The sequence below is a fragment of the Lithobates pipiens genome, unplaced genomic scaffold, assembly GCF_037356315.1.
Source record: "Lithobates pipiens isolate NorthernLeopardFrog02 unplaced genomic scaffold, aLitPip1_a1.2 Scaffold_25, whole genome shotgun sequence".
Taxonomy (NCBI): domain Eukaryota; kingdom Metazoa; phylum Chordata; class Amphibia; order Anura; family Ranidae; genus Lithobates; species Lithobates pipiens.
The window spans coordinates 231958269-231976038 of record NW_027507787.1 but is presented as its reverse complement, the minus strand read 5'-3'; positions in this window follow the sequence as shown (position 1 = coordinate 231976038).

Here is a 17770-nt window from a genome sequence, read left to right as displayed (position 1 = left end):
AATATACAATTATAATATAATCTAAGATAATATAATGTACGTTAGGTTCTACCTATAAATATAATATAATATAATATATAACGTAATATAAAATAATATTATATAAAATAATAATATAATCTAAGATAATATACGTTAAGTTTTACCTATATGTTCAATATAATATAAGGTTATATAATGTAATATAAAATAACAGTAAAATATAATGTAATATAATTGTATATGAATAATATGTGATATAAAATAATATAATATGCAATAATAATATAATCTAAGATAATATAATGTACGTTAAGTTCTACCTATAAATATAATATAATATAGTATAATATAATATATAATGTAATATAAAATAATATAATATAAAATAATAATATAATCTAAGGTAATATAATATAAGTTAAGTTTTACCTATAAGTTTAATATAATATAAGGTTATATAATGTAAAAGAAAATAATAGTAAAATATAATGTAATATAATTGTATATGAATAATATAATGTGATATAAAATAATCTAATATACAATAATAATAATAATCCAAGATGATATAATGTAAGTTCTACCTATAAATATAATATAATATAATATAGTATAATATATAACGTAATATAAAATAATCTAATATAAAATAATAATATAATCTAAGATAATATAAATAAATTAAGTTTTACCTATAAATATAATATAATGTGATATAAAATAATATAATATAAATTAATAATCTAATCTAAGATAGTATAATGTAAATTAAATTTAACCTATGAATATAATATAATATGATGTAATATATATATTTTTTATAAATAATATAATGTGATATAATATAATGTAATATAATATATAACGCAATATAAAATAATAATATAATATAATGTAATATTTTTTATAAATAATACAATGTGATATAATATACCATAATAATAACAATATAATCTAAAAACATATAATGTAAGTTACTGAAACATATTAAAGTATACTGTGATGTAATATAATATTATATTTTATAATGTAATTGAGTAACATGTAATGTAAAGAAATATAATATAATGTAATGAGATAAGATGTTATAATATAGCACAAGTATTATAGTATAATGTAATCTAATATAAAATAAAATAATGAAATTGAATATAATATAATATTATCGAATATATAATAAAAAATATATATAATATACCCAGCCAGGTTTATAAGAGGATCCAGCCGATGCTGGGATATACGATTATCGCTGGTTTTCCATATCTGAAGCTGATTTCGGAATTGTTCCCCCAGAATAAAGTGAAGATCGGCTTCCATCGTCCGATCATGTAGATTCCTCTCTATGATTGGATATCGATCTTATCGATCTTCTCCATGATTGGACGTTGAAATGATCTTTGTGTCCTTTCTGTGTTCACTGGCTCTACATTCTGATTTGGATTCGGCTCTTCTCCCCACATACAAAGTACAACAATGCCAAGTGACATTATTTAGCTGTAGAACTACAACTCCCATCCTCCTCTGTTACTTGCTTTTTACAACAGACTATTAGCAATCTCTCTACTGTGACAGGAAATATGGAGGCTGGAGGGTTTTATCTCAGCAGTTTATAATCTTAGCAGTTAATAATCTCAGCAGTTTATAAAGGTATACCCCACTTTTAAGTACACAATGGGGTTTATTTACTAAAGCTAGAAAGTGCAAAATCAGGCTCACTTCTGCATAGAATCCAATGAGCTTCCAGGGTTTATTACCAAAGCTTAATTGAGCAAGCCGAGGTTAGAAGCTCATTGGTTTCTATGCAGAAGTGAGCCTGATTTTGCACTTTCTAGCTTTAGTAAATAAACCCCATTGTGTACTTAAAAGTGGGGTATGCCTGTATCTCAGCGGTGTATATCTCATATCTCAGCGTTTATATCTCAGCAGTTTATATCTCAGCAGTTTATATCTCAGCAGTGTATATCTCAGCAGTTTATATCTCAGCAGTTATATCTCAGCAGTTTATATCTCAGCAGTTTATATCTCAGCAGTGTATATCTCAGCAGTGTATATCTCAGCAGTTTATATCTCAGCAGTGTATATCTCAGCAGTGTATATCTCAGCAGTTTATATCTCAGCAGTTTATATCTCAGCAGTGTATATCTCAGCAGTTTATATCTCAGCAGTTTATATCTCAGCAGTTTATATCTCAGCAGTTTATATCTCAGCAGTGTATATCTCAGCAGTTTATATCTCAGCAGTGTATATCTCAGCAGGCAGTCTCACACCATCACCTTTGCAGGATCTGTAATCACATCATACAGGAAAGCTGCATATGGGGGGGGGGGATTTCCAGACTTTTAGGTAAATTGATGCAAATGGGAATATTTTTACCTCAATTCTGCTGTTATGAGATTTAAAAGTAAAACCAATGCAAAGCAGAGAGAGTGTTGTGTGAAGTGGACACTGATGAGACCTGATATGGGGAGGCCAGTCTGGCTGAGAGCAATGATGAGGACCTGATCTGAGGAGGGGGTGGGAGGTATTTCCAGCACCTCCAATGCCCCCCCCCCCCCTTTCACCCTCCAGAATCAGGAAGAATGCTGTTTTATTACATCTACTAACCCCTCCCCCACCTCTCTGGGTGGTCAGAGTATATAGCTGTATACAGGGTGCTGGGAGATCACATGGGACACTCAGGATCCTCTACAATTACTGGAATTCTGTAGCAGCAGATGATTTGTGGTTTTACTTGTCAGATAATCTGATTGGGGGACACACAATTATATCACAAATCATTCTTCTACAGTAACAATAGAGATTGGGTAGTACAAGTCATAGGAGCTGTCCACAGGAACCAATCAGACGCGAGAGTTCATCAGCACAGAATATGATTGGTTCATTTGAACATTTGCTTTTTTGTCCCTTTTTTAAACTTTATTTATTCCAGATATTTATATAATGTTGTCAGGTTTCACAACAAGTCACAGATTGCACATTCACATCAGTCCCTGTCCTCAAAGAGCTTACAATCTAAGGGCCACAACTCTCAATCTAGGGTTAATCTAAACAGGAGACAATTAACCTGTCAGCATGCCTGTGGGATGTAGGAGGAATAGGGAGTACTAGGAGGAAAGTATGCAAAGGGAGAACATGCAAACTATAAGCAGATAAAGGAAAGGAGAGAGAAGAGAAAGGGAATTGGAAGAGAAGAGAAAGAGAAGAAGAAGAGAATAGATAAACACAAGAAGAGAAGACGGGAACAATAGAAGAAGAAGAAAAGAAGACAAGAAGAAGAGAAGAGAAGAAGACAAGAAGAAGAGAAGAGAAGAAAAGAAAAGAGAAGAAGTAGAATAGAAGAAGAAGAGAAGAAGGGAACAATAGAAGAAGAAGAGAAGAAGAGAAGGGAAGAGAAGAGAAGAGAAAAGAAGAAGAATAGAAGGGAAGAATAGAAGAAGAGAAGAGAAGGAGGGAACAATAGAAGAAGAAGAGAAGGGAAGAGAAGAGAAGAGAAAAGAAGAAGAATAGAAGGGAAGAATAGTAGAAGAAGAGAAGAGAAGAAGGGAACAATAGAAGAGAAGAAGAGAAGGGAAGAGAAGAGAAGAGAAGAGAAGAGAAGAGAAGAGAAGAGAAGAGAAAAGAAGAATAGAAGGGAAGAATAGAAGAAGAAGAGAAGAGAAGAAGGGAACAATAGAAGAAGAAGAAGAGGAAAAGACAAGAACAAGAGAAGAGAAGAAGAATAGAAGCAAAGAATAGAAGAAGAAGAAGAAGAAGAAGAAGAAGAAAACAAGAACAAGAGAAGAGAAGAGAAGAAAAGAAAAGAGAAGAAGTAGAATAGAAAGGAAGAAGAGAAGAAGAAAGAGAAGAGAAGAAGACAATTTTTTTTTCACATGTTTAGAAATCTCTTAAATACAAAAACGAATTTTGCAATTTATCATATCATATTCATTTTATTATAGGTATGATCATATTGAATTCAACTAGTTTTCATGCTAGATATAAATGAATAACATTTAAAATAATTGATTTCTATTTGTTTTTGATCTGTGTCATATAAACAAAACAACAACAAAAAACATGCTCTTGAAACATGGCGCTAATGGAATGTAAATTGTTTATTTTCAGTTATTTCTTCCACAAATCTTTAAAAACTAAAATGCAAACAATTTAAAAACATTTGTAGAATATAATGTAACAATTTTAGAAACGTGCTTTTGTGAACGACTCAGAAATAAACGTTTCCTTTTCTTACTTTCATGATATATACAGGTGCATCGCATAAAATTAGAAAAATCATCAAAAAGTTAATTTCAGTAATTCAATTCAAAAAGTGAAACTCATATATTTTATATAGATATGTTACACACAGAGTGATATATTTAAAGCATTTCTTTCTTTTAATTTGATGATTATGGCTTACAGCCAGTCAAAACGCAAAATTCAGTATCTGAGAAAACTAGAATATTACATAAGACCAATACAAAAAAAAAGGATTTTTAATACAGAAATGTTGGCGCAGTGAAAAGTATGCCCATGTACAGTATAGTAAGCATGCAATACTTGGTCGGGGCTCCTTTTGCATGAATTATGGCATCAATGCTTCGTGGCATGGAGGGGATCAGCCTGTGGCACTGCTGAGGTGTTATGGAAGCCCAGGTTGCTTTGATAGTCTTCAGCTCATCTGCATTGTTGGGTCTGGTGTCTCTCATCTTCCTCTTGACAATACCCCACAGATTCTCTATGGGGTTTAGGTCAGGCGAGTATGCTGGCCAATCAAGCACAGTGATCCCATGATTATTAAACCAGGTATTGGTACTTTTGGCAGTGTGGACAGGTGCCAAGTTCTGCTGGAAAATGAAATCAGCATCTCCATAAAGCTGGTCAGCAGAAGGAAGCATGAAGTGCTCTAAATCTTTCCTGGCAGAGGGCTGAGCTGACCAACACCAGCAGATGACATGGCTCCCCAAATCATCACTGACTGTGGAAAATGTTTGCATTTCATTTGGAAATACATTTCCCAGAGTCTGGAGGAAGAGAGGAGAAGCACAAAATCCTAGTTGCATGAGGTCCAGTGTGAAGTTTCCACAGTCAGTGATGATTTGGGAAGCCATGTCATCTGATGCAGTAACTTATGCAAAAGGAGCCCCAGCCAAGAACTGAGTGCAAACTATACTGTACAGGGACAGACTTTTCACTAAGCCAACATTTCTATATTAAAGAGGAAGTAAACCCTGATGAGTTTACTTCCTCTTTGTTTCCCTGCAAAGGTAAAGCATAATGGGCTACTATGCATTGCCAAGGGACAGTCCACTGCTGGATTGTGTTGGAGCGCCCCCCTCTGGGGGAGAGGAGGATCTGGTAAATATAATGGTTTCTACTCTGGAAAAAGAATGAGCTATTAACCCTTACAGTGCAGGCACAGCTACACTACAAGGGATTATATATTTTTTTTTATTTGCCCGGAGTTGGGCTTTAACACTCCACTACACCCCCACCACCACACCCCAGGTAGGAGGACCATGACATATTCATACACAAGAAATGATTGGATAACCCCCTGACACACCCCCCATAACACCCCCAGGTAGGAGGATTATGACATCCACACAAGAAATATTTTTTTCTCCTTGACAATGCAGTCATTTGGAGGATAAAAAGTCAATAAAAAGCTTATAGAAGTGAAAGTGCAACTGAAGTCTCCTGTATGACGGTCTATACAACCCCCAGATCCAGTTACTATGGGATGCACAAGTCTAATAAATTAAACAGAACATTTCCCACACCTCCCTCCCCCCTTCTGCTTTATTTGTGTCTCTCCCCTTTACACTAAGCAATGTATATGCAACTCACACAAACCAAGAAAAGTGCATCTATAATAGAAGAGACACTCAGGCATATGATAATATCATATCTGTATGCGGCCCCCTGTATGCAGATTTCTGTATGCTGCTCTCTGTATGCAGCCCTCTACATGCAGCCCTCTATATGCAGCTCTCTGTATGCAGCCCTCTTCAGGATCACGTGCCATATTCAGGGAAAATGTGTCCAAACATCCAAATTCTGCATGGGATGGGATCTGCTTTTGCGAATGGAGCCCAATATTGCTTCTAATAGACACTATTAGCTAACCGTCATAAGGGGTTAATGATAGAAGCATCACCTCTGACTGCATGTATCACATTTGTTTCTTAATTGATTGATAACATAATATTTAGTCTTTTCCATAATTCATACAGGATGTCTTTTGTATTTGTTTTTCTTTTCAGAGCACAGATTGTTAACACAGTATTGGCAACAATTGTATTTTTGTTTTCTGAGTGCAGCCGGAGCACTTAGCGCAGTTTTCTTTCTTTTTAGTATGTGGCTTTATAGGTAGGTACACCCCAACATTGATATATAGCTATGTACACCCCAACATTGATATATAGCTATGTACACCCCAACATTCATTTATAGGTAGGTACATCCCAACATTGATTTATAGGTATGTACACCCCAACATTGATTTATAGGTAGGTACACCCCAACATTGATATATAGGTATGTACACCCCAACATTCATTTATAGGTATGTACACCCCAACATTGATATATAGATATGTACACCCCAACATTCATTTATAGGTATGTACACCCCAACATTCATTTATAGGTATGTACACCCCAACATTGATATATAGCTATGTACACCCCAACATTCATTTATAGGTAGGTACACCCCAACATTGATATATAGATATGTACACCCCAACATTCATTTATAGGTATGTACACCCCAACATTCATTTATAGGTATGTACACCCCAACATTCATTTATAGATAGGTACACCCCAACATTCATTTATAGGTAGGTACACCCCAACATTCATTTATAGATAGGTACACCCCAACATTCATTTATAGGTATGTACACCCCAACATTCATTTATAGGTATGTACACCCCAACATTGATATATAGCTATGTACACCCCAACATTCATTTATAGGTAGGTACACCCCAACATTCATTTATAGGTATGTACACCCCAACATTGATATATAGCTATGTACACCCCAACATTCATTTATAGGTAGGTACATCCAGGGCAGGACTAAGAGTGGTGGGGGCCCCTGGGCTTGAGTCACTTTCAGGCCCTACCTTCTATACATTACCGTATTTAGCGGCGTAAAACACGCGCCGGCTTATAACGCACACCCCAAGTTTAGGAGGGAATTTTAAGGAAAAAAACTTTTAGGAGGGAAGTTTAAGGAAAAAACTTACATTTAAATGCCCATCAATGCAGCCTTATCAGTGTCAATCTGCAGCCTTGTCCAGTGTCACTTGCAGCCTTGTCATTTGCAGCCTTGTCATTGCAGTCTTAAAGTTTAAAAATGGCGCCGCCGAGTTACTGAGTCCTCTGTATCTTGGCAGCTCTTGGATCCTCTCGGGTCCTCTCAGTGGCTCTCTGGTCCTCTCGGCAGCTCTTGGTGGCTCTCGGGTCCTCTCGCAGTCCCGAGCGGAGCCGAGAGTAGCCGAGTGTACTCCCGTGTTATGTCCATCATAGGGCGGGACTGTGAGCGGAGCTGAGCCGAGTACACTCGGCTATGTATCTCGGCGGGGCCCCCTATTTGACCGGGCCCATGGGCTTGAGCCCAGTCAAGCCCAATGGTAAGTCCAGCCCTGGGTACATCCCAACATTCATTTATAGGTATGTACACTCCAACATTCATTTATAAGTATGTACACCCCAACATTCATTTATAGGTAGGTACACCCCAACATTCATTTATAGGTATGTACACCCCAACATTCATTTATAAGTATGTACACCCCAACATTCATTCATAGGTAGGTACACCCCAACATTCATTTATAGGTAGGTACACCCCAACATTCATTTATAGGTATGTATATCCCAACATTCATTTATAGGTAGATACACCCCAACATTCATTTATAGGTATGTACACCCCATGTACACCCCAACATTCATTTATAGGTATGTACAACCCAACATTGATTTATAGGTATGTACACCCCAACATTGATTTATAGGTATGTACACCCCAACATTCATTAATAGGTAGGTACACCCCAACATTCATGTATAGGTATGTACACCCCAACATTCATTTATAGGTAGGTACACCCCAACATTCATTTATAGGTATGTACATCCCAACATTTATTTATAGGTAGGTACACCCCAACATTCATTTATAGATATGTACACCCCATGTACACCCCAACATTCATTTATAGGTATGTACACCCCTACTTTTTTATAGGTATGTACACCCCATCATTCATTTATAGGTAGGTACATCCCAACATTCATTTATAGGTATGTACACCCCAACATTCATTTATAGGTATGTACACCCCAACATTCATTTATAGGTAGGTACACCCCAACATTCATTTATAGGTATGTACACCCCTACTTTTTTATAGGTATGTACACCCCAACATTCATTTATAGGTATGTACACCCCAACATTCATTTATAGGTATGTACACCCCTACTTTTTTTAATAGGTATGTACACCCCAACATTGATTTATAGGTATGTACACCCCAACATTCATTTATAGTTATGTACACCCCAACATTCATTTATAGTTATGTACACCCCAACATTCATTTATAGGTATGTACATCCCAACATTTATTTATAGGTAGGTACACCCCAACATTCATTTATAGATATGTACACCCCATGTACACCCCAACATTCATTTATAGGTATGTACACCCCTACTTTTTTATAGGTATGTACACCCCATCATTCATTTATAGGTAGGTACATCCCAACATTCATTTATAGGTATGTACACCCCAACATTCATTTATAGGTATGTACACCCCAACATTCATTTATAGGTAGGTACACCCCAACATTCATTTATAGGTATGTACACCCCTACTTTTTTATAGGTATGTACACCCCAACATTCATTTATAGGTATGTACACCCCAACATTCATTTATAGGTATGTACACCCCTACTTTTTTTAATAGGTATGTACACCCCAACATTGATTTATAGGTATGTACACCCCAACATTCATTTATAGTTATGTACACCCCAACATTCATTTATAGGTATGTACACCCCAACATTCATTTATAGGTATGTACACCCCAACATTCATTTATAGGTATGTACACCCTAACATTTGTTTATAGGTAAGTGCACTCTGACAATGATCTTCTTTTATTCGCTCCCTTGCAGTCTGTTATATACAGTATCTCACAAAAGTGAGTACACCCCTCACATTTATGTAAATATTTTATTCTACCTTTTCATGTGACAACACTGAAGAAATGACACTTGTCTACAATGTAAAGTAGTGTGTGTACAGCTTGTATAACAGTGTAAATTTGCCGTCCCCTCAAAATAACTCAACACACAGCCATTAATGTCTAAACCGCTGGCAACAAAAGTGAGTACACCCCTAAGTGAAAATGTCCAAATTGGGCCCAATTAGCCATTTTCCCTCCCCGATGTCACATGACTCATTAGTGTTACAAGGTCTCAGGTGTGAATGGGGAGCAGGTGTGTTAAATTTGGTGTTATCGCTCTCACTCTCTCATACTGGTCACTAGAAGTTCAACATGGCACCTCATGGCAAAAAACTCTCTGAGGATCTGAAAAAAAGAATTGTTACTCTACATAAAGATGGCCTAGGCTATAAGAAGATTGCCAAGACCCTGAAATTGAGCTGCAGCACCGTGGCCAAGACCATACAGCGGTATAACAGGACAGGTTCCACCCAGAACAGGCCTCGCCATGGTGGACCAAAGAAGTTGAGGTCACGTGCTCAGCGTCATATCCAGAGGTTGTCTTTGGGAAATAGAGGTATGAGTGCTGCCAGCATTACTGCAGAGGTTGAAGGGGTGGAGGGTCAGCCTGTCAGTGCTCAGACCATACGCCACACACTGCATCAAATTGATCTGCCAAGCTGTCATCCCAGAAGGAAGCCTCTTCTAAAGATGATGCACAAGAAAGCCTGCAAACAGTTTGCTGAAGACAAGCAGACTAAGGATATGGATTACTGGAATCATGTCCTGTGGTCTGATGAGACCAAGATAAATGTATTTGGTGTCAGATGGTGACAAGCGTGTGTGGGGGCAACCAGGTGAGGAGGACAAAGACAAGTGTGTCTTGTCTACAGTCAAGCATGGTGGTGGGAGTGTCATGGTCTGGGGCTGCATGAGTGCTGCCGTCACTGGGGAGCTACAGATCATTGGGGGAACCATGAATGCCAACATGTACTGTGACATACTGAAGCAGAGCATGATCCCCTCCCTTCATAGACTGGGGCGCAGGGCAGTATTCCAACATGATAACAACCCCAAACACACCTCCAAGATGACCACTGCCTGGCTAAAGAAGCTGAGGGTAAAGGTGATGGACTGGCCAAGCATGTCTCCAGACCTAAACCCTATTGATCATCTGTGGGGCATCCTCAAAAGGAAGGTGGAGGAGCACAAGGTCTCCAACATCCACCAGCTCCGTGATGTCATCATGGAGGAGGGGAAGAGGACTCCAGTGGAAATCTGTGAAGCTCTGGTGGCCTCCATGCCCAAGAGGGTTAAGGCAGTGCAGGAAATTGGTGGCCACACAAAATATTGACACTTTTGTGCCCAATTTGGACATTTTCACTTAGGGGTGTACTGACTTTTGTTGCCAGCGGTTTAGACATTAATGGATGTGTGTTGAGTTATTTTGAGGGGACGGCAAATTGACACTGTTATACAAGCTGTACACTCACTACTTTACATTGTAGACAAGTGTCATTTCTTCAGTGTTGTCACATGAAAAGGCAGAAGAAAATATTTTTTTAGGTCGGCGGATCTTGGGTGAGTTCCCACACTTTTCTTTTCAGGACTTGACCCCTGATACTTCCCATCACCCCTCATCACTCCTCATCACCCCTCTACACTCCTCATCACCCCTCATCACTCCTCATCACCCCTCATTACTCCTCATCACCTCTCATTACTCCTCATCAGTCCTCATCACCCCTCATTACTCCCCATCATCCCTCTTTACTCCTCACCGCCCTTCATCACTCATTACTCCTCCTCACTCCCCATCACCCCTCCTCACTCGTCATCACTACCCATCACCCCTCACCACTCCTCATTGCCCCGCATCACTCCCCATCACCTGTCACCCCCCATTGTCCTTCATTGTCCCACATCATTCCTCATCACTCCTCATTGCCCTGCATCACTCTTTATCACTCCTCAGCACACCCCACTCCCCCTCATTGCCCTGCATCACTCCTCATTTCCCAACATCACTCATCATTACTCCTCATCATTCCCCATCACCTCACATCACTCTCCATCACTCTTCATCATTTCCAATCACCCCACATCGCTCCCCATCACTCCTCATTACTTCTCATCAGTCCTCATCACTCCCCACATGAAAAGACATAATGCAATATTTACAAAAATGTGAGGGGTGTACGCACTTTTGTGAGATACTGTATATTCCTTTGAAACATCTGTTTGACAAGTGCTGATCCTGCCAGATAACTTCCTGTGTTCTGCTGTGTCTGAAGCTAAACAGTTACATTGTTCCCAGCTATCTCTGTGGACTGCAGAACACCTCCCTCTATGTTATGGAGACAAGGATGGGGAGGAATTCTGTAGTCCTAACCCACGTCCTTTTCCTAAGATAACAACACCGCTCCTCCATAGATACAGTACAGTGAGTGAGTGTCAGGAAGTGTGTTACTGGCAGGATCACCAGGAGAAAATAAACAAAACAAAAAAGAAAACAAATGCTGCCGCCATGTCTTGGGTTTAGATGTAGATGGAAGCAAGCTCTGCGAGGGTGAGGATCTCACGGATTGGGATAAGTTCAGTCACATTTCTCCTGCAGCCTCAGGCGGTTTTTACGGATCCAGGGACCGCTGACCGGCTAAGCTCATAATGATCCCTATTGTTCCTCCTAATGCACGTTCACCACAAAGTCTTACATGGAGGATCGCCGCTAATCACCGCCGTATTCCAAGAGAGACTCCTAGTAAAGAAGCCAGAGAACTTCATCCCTCGCCTGACAAATAACATAATCCCAGGATTGCAGAGGATTTGTAGAGCGATGGAGGACATCATAATACCTGTATCTGTAACATGAACAGTCCCTGTACCGGGACTAGAACAGAGGTCCTCCATGGGACTACATATTGGGCTTTCACTTTATATTGGGAGAACAATGGAGGACTTAGGTGGAGGTTCAGACATCACAATACCTGTATCTGTAATATGAACAGTCCTTATACCTGGACTAGAACAGAGGCCCTCAATGGGACCACATATTGGGATTTCACTTTATATTGGAACAACAATGGAGGACTTAGATGGATCTTCCACCATAATGGATTTGTTTGCTCTTTGCTTATATTTGCATGCACTCCCAGCAATGTATTCTAGTCCCGGGGGGTCAGATATTATGACATAATAAGTATAGAAAGAAATGGAAATAAAATAAGAATTACTGCATAATAGATTTCTATTTTTATATTACCCCCACACTGTACAATACACATCATTTATTTACCACTTAAGGAGCAGAAGGATTTACCCCCTTAATGACCAGGCAATTTGTTGCGATACGGCACTGCGTCGCCTTAACTGACAATTGCGTGGTCGGGCGAAACTGTAACCAAATAAAATAGATTTCCTTTTTTCCCCCCCACAAATAGAGCTTTCTTTTGGTGGTATAAGATCACCTCTGCGTTTTTTTTTTTTTATGTGCTATAAACCAAAAAAAAAAAAAAAATATATATATATATGCAATATTAGAGTAGTATCTCTAGAAACAAAAATACTCCTTAAATCATACAAATACTAAAAATAAAAATGAAGAAAATAATGGTATTGAAACCATAGGGCTGTGCCATAGGGCTGTGGCAATTGGCAAACACCACATACAACAGTCTTTGTGAAGCAGATGGACAGGGCAGGACTTACCATTGGGCTTGACTGGGCTCAAGCCCATGGGCCCCACCCAATAGGGGCCCCCGCCAAGATACATAGCCGAGTGTACCCGGCTCGGCTCCGCTCACAGTTATGCCCAGTCCCGCCCTATGATGGACATAACACAGGGACTGGGCGTGACTGTGAGCCGAGCCAAGTACACTCGACTACTCTCGGCTCCGCTCGGGACTGCGAGAGGGTCCGAGAGCCGCTGAGATACACAGGACTCTGTATCTCGGCAGCGCCATTTTTAAACTTCAAGACTGCAATGACAAGCCTTCAAATGACAAGGCTGCAATGACACTGAGTAAGGCTGCAGATGAATGGGCAAGGCTGCAGATGGACACTGATAAGGCTGCATTGATGGGCATCAAATGTAAGTTTTTTTCCTTAAACTTCCCTCCTAAACTTGGGGTGCGTGTTATATGCCAGCACGTGTTATACGCCGATAAATACGGTAATGTATAGAAGTTAGGGCCCGAAAGTGACTCAAGCCCAGGGGCCCCCACCACCCTAAGTCCTGCCCTGCAGATGGATATGTGGGCAGTTCAGAGTATTATCAGCAGGGCCGTCTTTAATATTAATTGGACCCTGGGCAAGACTTTGCTTTGGCCCCCACCTCATACAGTTTCGCTCTCCACCTGTTTGGAGACATACAATAAATAGCAGCTAGACACAAAATCAGTTTACTGAATCAGATCGGGCAGCTATTGCAATTGGTTGCCAGAGGTTACAGTGTATAATTACCACTCACTGACTGGTTGCTAGAGGTTACAGCACACATTACGGCTCACTGATTCGTTTTTAGAGGTTACAGCACATGATTTCTGCTTGTTAATTGGTTGCTAGAGATTACTGTGAATATGACCTCAGGGGGGCATGATATACATATCAATGCTGCTGGCCGCTGCTATTTACATATGAATGCCAGTAATTTACATGTAAACACAGGGTCTGCAGGTGAGTCATCTGTACACAACAATAGGGCAGAGCTGGGCAGCATTAGTAGCAGCACTTCACACTGAGATATCAGGACACGGCACAGGACTAAAACCTCAAGGGATGAGGAAATTTAAACCAGGATAGTTGGCAAGTATGAGGCAGCTGCTTTGGGCCCCACAACAATGACAGGGCCCAGGGCAGCTGCCCCTTTTGCTAAGAGAAAAGTGACTGATTATCAGTCACTTTTCTCTTAGCGTGCACCTTCCACCAGAGTAAGAATGCAATTATCCACCTCGTGAGGCACACTCCCCTACGGGGGTTCAAACTCACCAGACACAGCTATAAAGAAAGCCTTGAATAATTATGCACCAATCGCTCTGTGCTGGATCACCACTTATCCAGAAGGTCAACTGATATAGGTACTCCAATTGTATCATAAAACACAAGGATAGATGTACATAGCGTAATCCTGTTTATTATAATGCAAAATCCCCATACAGCAGAAACCCCATAATCCTAGCTGCTTACATTTGAAATGCAATCAACAAGCATAGAAAAGTGAAAACAAAGAAAAAGGAATTGCGAGATATCACAAACACTAAAGTGGCTGGTTAGAGGATATCTCAGATATGACCAGGTAAAAATGATGCCATCATCCTTAAATCCCTAAAGCTAAGCATAGAAAAGTGTATAGAGGGCGCTATCACCATCTCCAGCCATCCGCTGGAAGTGTGCTGTTCCTTGCAGACACCGCTTTTCACTTACGGGTAGAGGGCAGATTGTGATGGAGTGCACAACGTCACATCCGGTATCGGTGCTGACCGGTTTCGTCATCTGACTTCAACAGAGGGCGTGACAGCAAGGCGTCATGGCCCATATAAATACATCCACCCGCTCTATTACAGCCAATCAGATGTAACCAGTAACTGATGACAGGTATCCATCCCCGTCATCTGATTGAGTACGGCCGGCATATATATATATTTACTTTTTGCTATAAGAAATATAAAAAAATCTAATAAAAATTTCTTCATAATTTAGGCCGATATGTATTCTACATAATTTTGGTAAAAAAAAAAAAAAATCGCAATAAGCGTATATTGATTAGTTTGCGCAAAAGTTATAGCGTCTGCAAAATAGGGGATAGATTTATGGCATTTAAATAAAAAAATTTCTACTAGTAATTTCCGGTTATCTGCGATTTTTTTACGGGACTGCGACATTGTAGCGGACAGATTAGACACCTTTGACACATTTTTTTGGACGATTGACATTTATACAGCAATCAGTACTATAAAAAAATGCACAGATTACTGTGTAAATGTCACTGGCAGGAAAGGGGTTAACACCAGGGGGCGATCAAGGGGTTAAATGTGTTCCCTGGGAGGTGTTTCTAACTGTAGGGGGAGGGGACTGACTGGAGGAGGAGAGATAACGCTGTTCCTAATCACTAGGAACAGCAGATCTGTCTCTCCTTCCCTGTCAGAACGGGGATCTTTCTGTTTACATTGACAGATCCCCATTCGGGCTCTCTGTGTTGCGATCGCAGGTGGCCGGTGGACATCGAGGCCGCCGGCCACGGGCATCGACACCCGCGTTACGCCGTGGGCGCGCACCCATGTCCCCTATCGCTCTTAAAGCGGCCGACGTAGACCTATGGTGATTCTCCCAGGAGAGCCAACCTGCCGCAGTATAATGACGGTGGCTGGCCCTTAAACGGTTAAAGGGGAAGTCCTGTTCCCAGATTTCATCCTCATGGCAGCCTATATGTGGGCCTGACATGAAGTTTCTCCAGTCCAGCCTCCTCCAGGCTGGTGCATTTTTTTATGTTCTGTCCGTGAGAAGTGTGTCTATCAGAGGACTGTACTTGTATTTCCGAATTAAACGAGGATTAGTATTCGGTTTCACTGAATCCGACTTTGAAATTGTGCGACTTCACTTGAAGCCTCCCGATTTCAAAGTCACATATCAGTGCGACTTCTGGTGTGACTTGAAAGACATCTGTGCATCTTCATGCAAAAAGTAGGGCAGGAACTACGTTCAAAATCAGAGCGACTCCGATGGAGTCAGAGACGCACTGATTTTACAGTTTCCATTGCAGACAATAGGGTGTGACTTGTCATGCAATTTAAAACTATTAAATCACATTAAAAGTCGCACCGCTGTAACCGGGGACTTATTCTGGATTAGGAACATAGAAAGGTGACGGCAGAAAAAAGATTTAGTAGTCCATTAGTTTGCCAGTTTTTTTTTTGTGTGTGGGTATAGATCTATGTTTATCCCAAGTGTGTTTGAAGTAATTTACTGTTGACTGTCTCACTACCTCTGTTGGAAGTTTATTCCAAGTATCAACTACCCTTTTAGTAAAATACTTACATAATACTTTCTCAAATTAATTTTGAACATTCCTACAGCTAGTGTGAGGTCATGTCTTCATGTTCTTGATTTTGGCTTCATGTTAAAAAACTGTCCTCTTGAACCTCCTGACTATAGTGCACCATGTATGGACTATGGTGGATTATGATGGGCTGTGGTGTACTATTGCATACCATGGTGGATTATGATGGTCTATGGTGGATTATGCTAGACTATGGTGAACTATGGTGGATCATGGTGGACTATGCTGGACTATGATGGACTATGGTAAACTATGATCAACTAGGCGGACTATGGTGGACTATGATAAACTATGGTGGACTATGGTGGACTAAGATGGACTATGGTGGACTGTGATGGACTATGGGGGACTATGGTGAACTGTTATGGACTATGATAAAATATAATGGACTGTAATAGACTATGGTGTACTGTGATGGACTATGGCGGACTGTGATGGACTATGGCGGACTGTGATGGACTATGGTGGACTGTGATGGACTATGGTGGACTGTGATGGATTATGGTGTACTATGATGGTCTACGGTGGATTATGCTAGACTATGGTGAACTATGGTGGATCATGGGGGACTATGATGGACTATGGTAAACTATGGTCAACTAGGTGGACTATGGCGGACTATGGTGGACTGTGATGGACTATGGTGGACTATGGTGGACTATGTTGGACTATGGGGGACTGTGATAAATCCGATAAGGTAAATGAAAATGTATTGCATTCCTATTTTTAGCCAGCAGGTGGAACTTTTCCTGATTTTCACATGTTTTCCTCGATCTCCATCCACCTGTTGTAAAGCTGCTGTTTCCAGAGCTCAGTAGCTGAAGCTTAAGCATAGAAGTGAATAGCTCAGAGTGGTGACCTTTTGTCATGTGACGGTTCCAACAAGGTTTCCATTAGGACAAGTGAGAGATGTCCATTGTGAGGTTAAACCGGAAAAAACACAATGTAGAAACCAAAATCCAGGCTGACCCGTGTGCTCTGTATGGTTCCCAGGGGCACAAAACTTTTTATTTGCTGCAGGTGTCATGCCAGGCTTGTCCCACTCATTCTATTGGCATCTTTGATGCTGAGTGATTTGATAAGGAAAGTACACAGTGCTCAGCGTCCTACAAACCTTTGTTACTATCCCGGGAACAACAGATTACCAGCTCCTGGTCATACAACGAGTGGCAACATCAAAGACAAAACATCATATGATCTGCATTCCAAACCTAAAGAATTCCATTATTTGTTTATATTAAAAAGTGAAGGCCGCTGTGTATACCAGATTGTAGTCTGCCTGTGTTAGACCATATAGAAAAATAGGGACTGGACAGGTTAGATCAGCTTTCTCAAACTTTTCACCCCAGAGGAACTCCTATAATCATTCTCAGAGAACCAACACGGTTCATTGGTGGTCAGTGAGAAGAATGTCCCTTACATTGGTGATCAGTGAGAAAAATGTTCCTTATATTGATGATCAGTGGGAAGAATGTTCCTTATATTGGT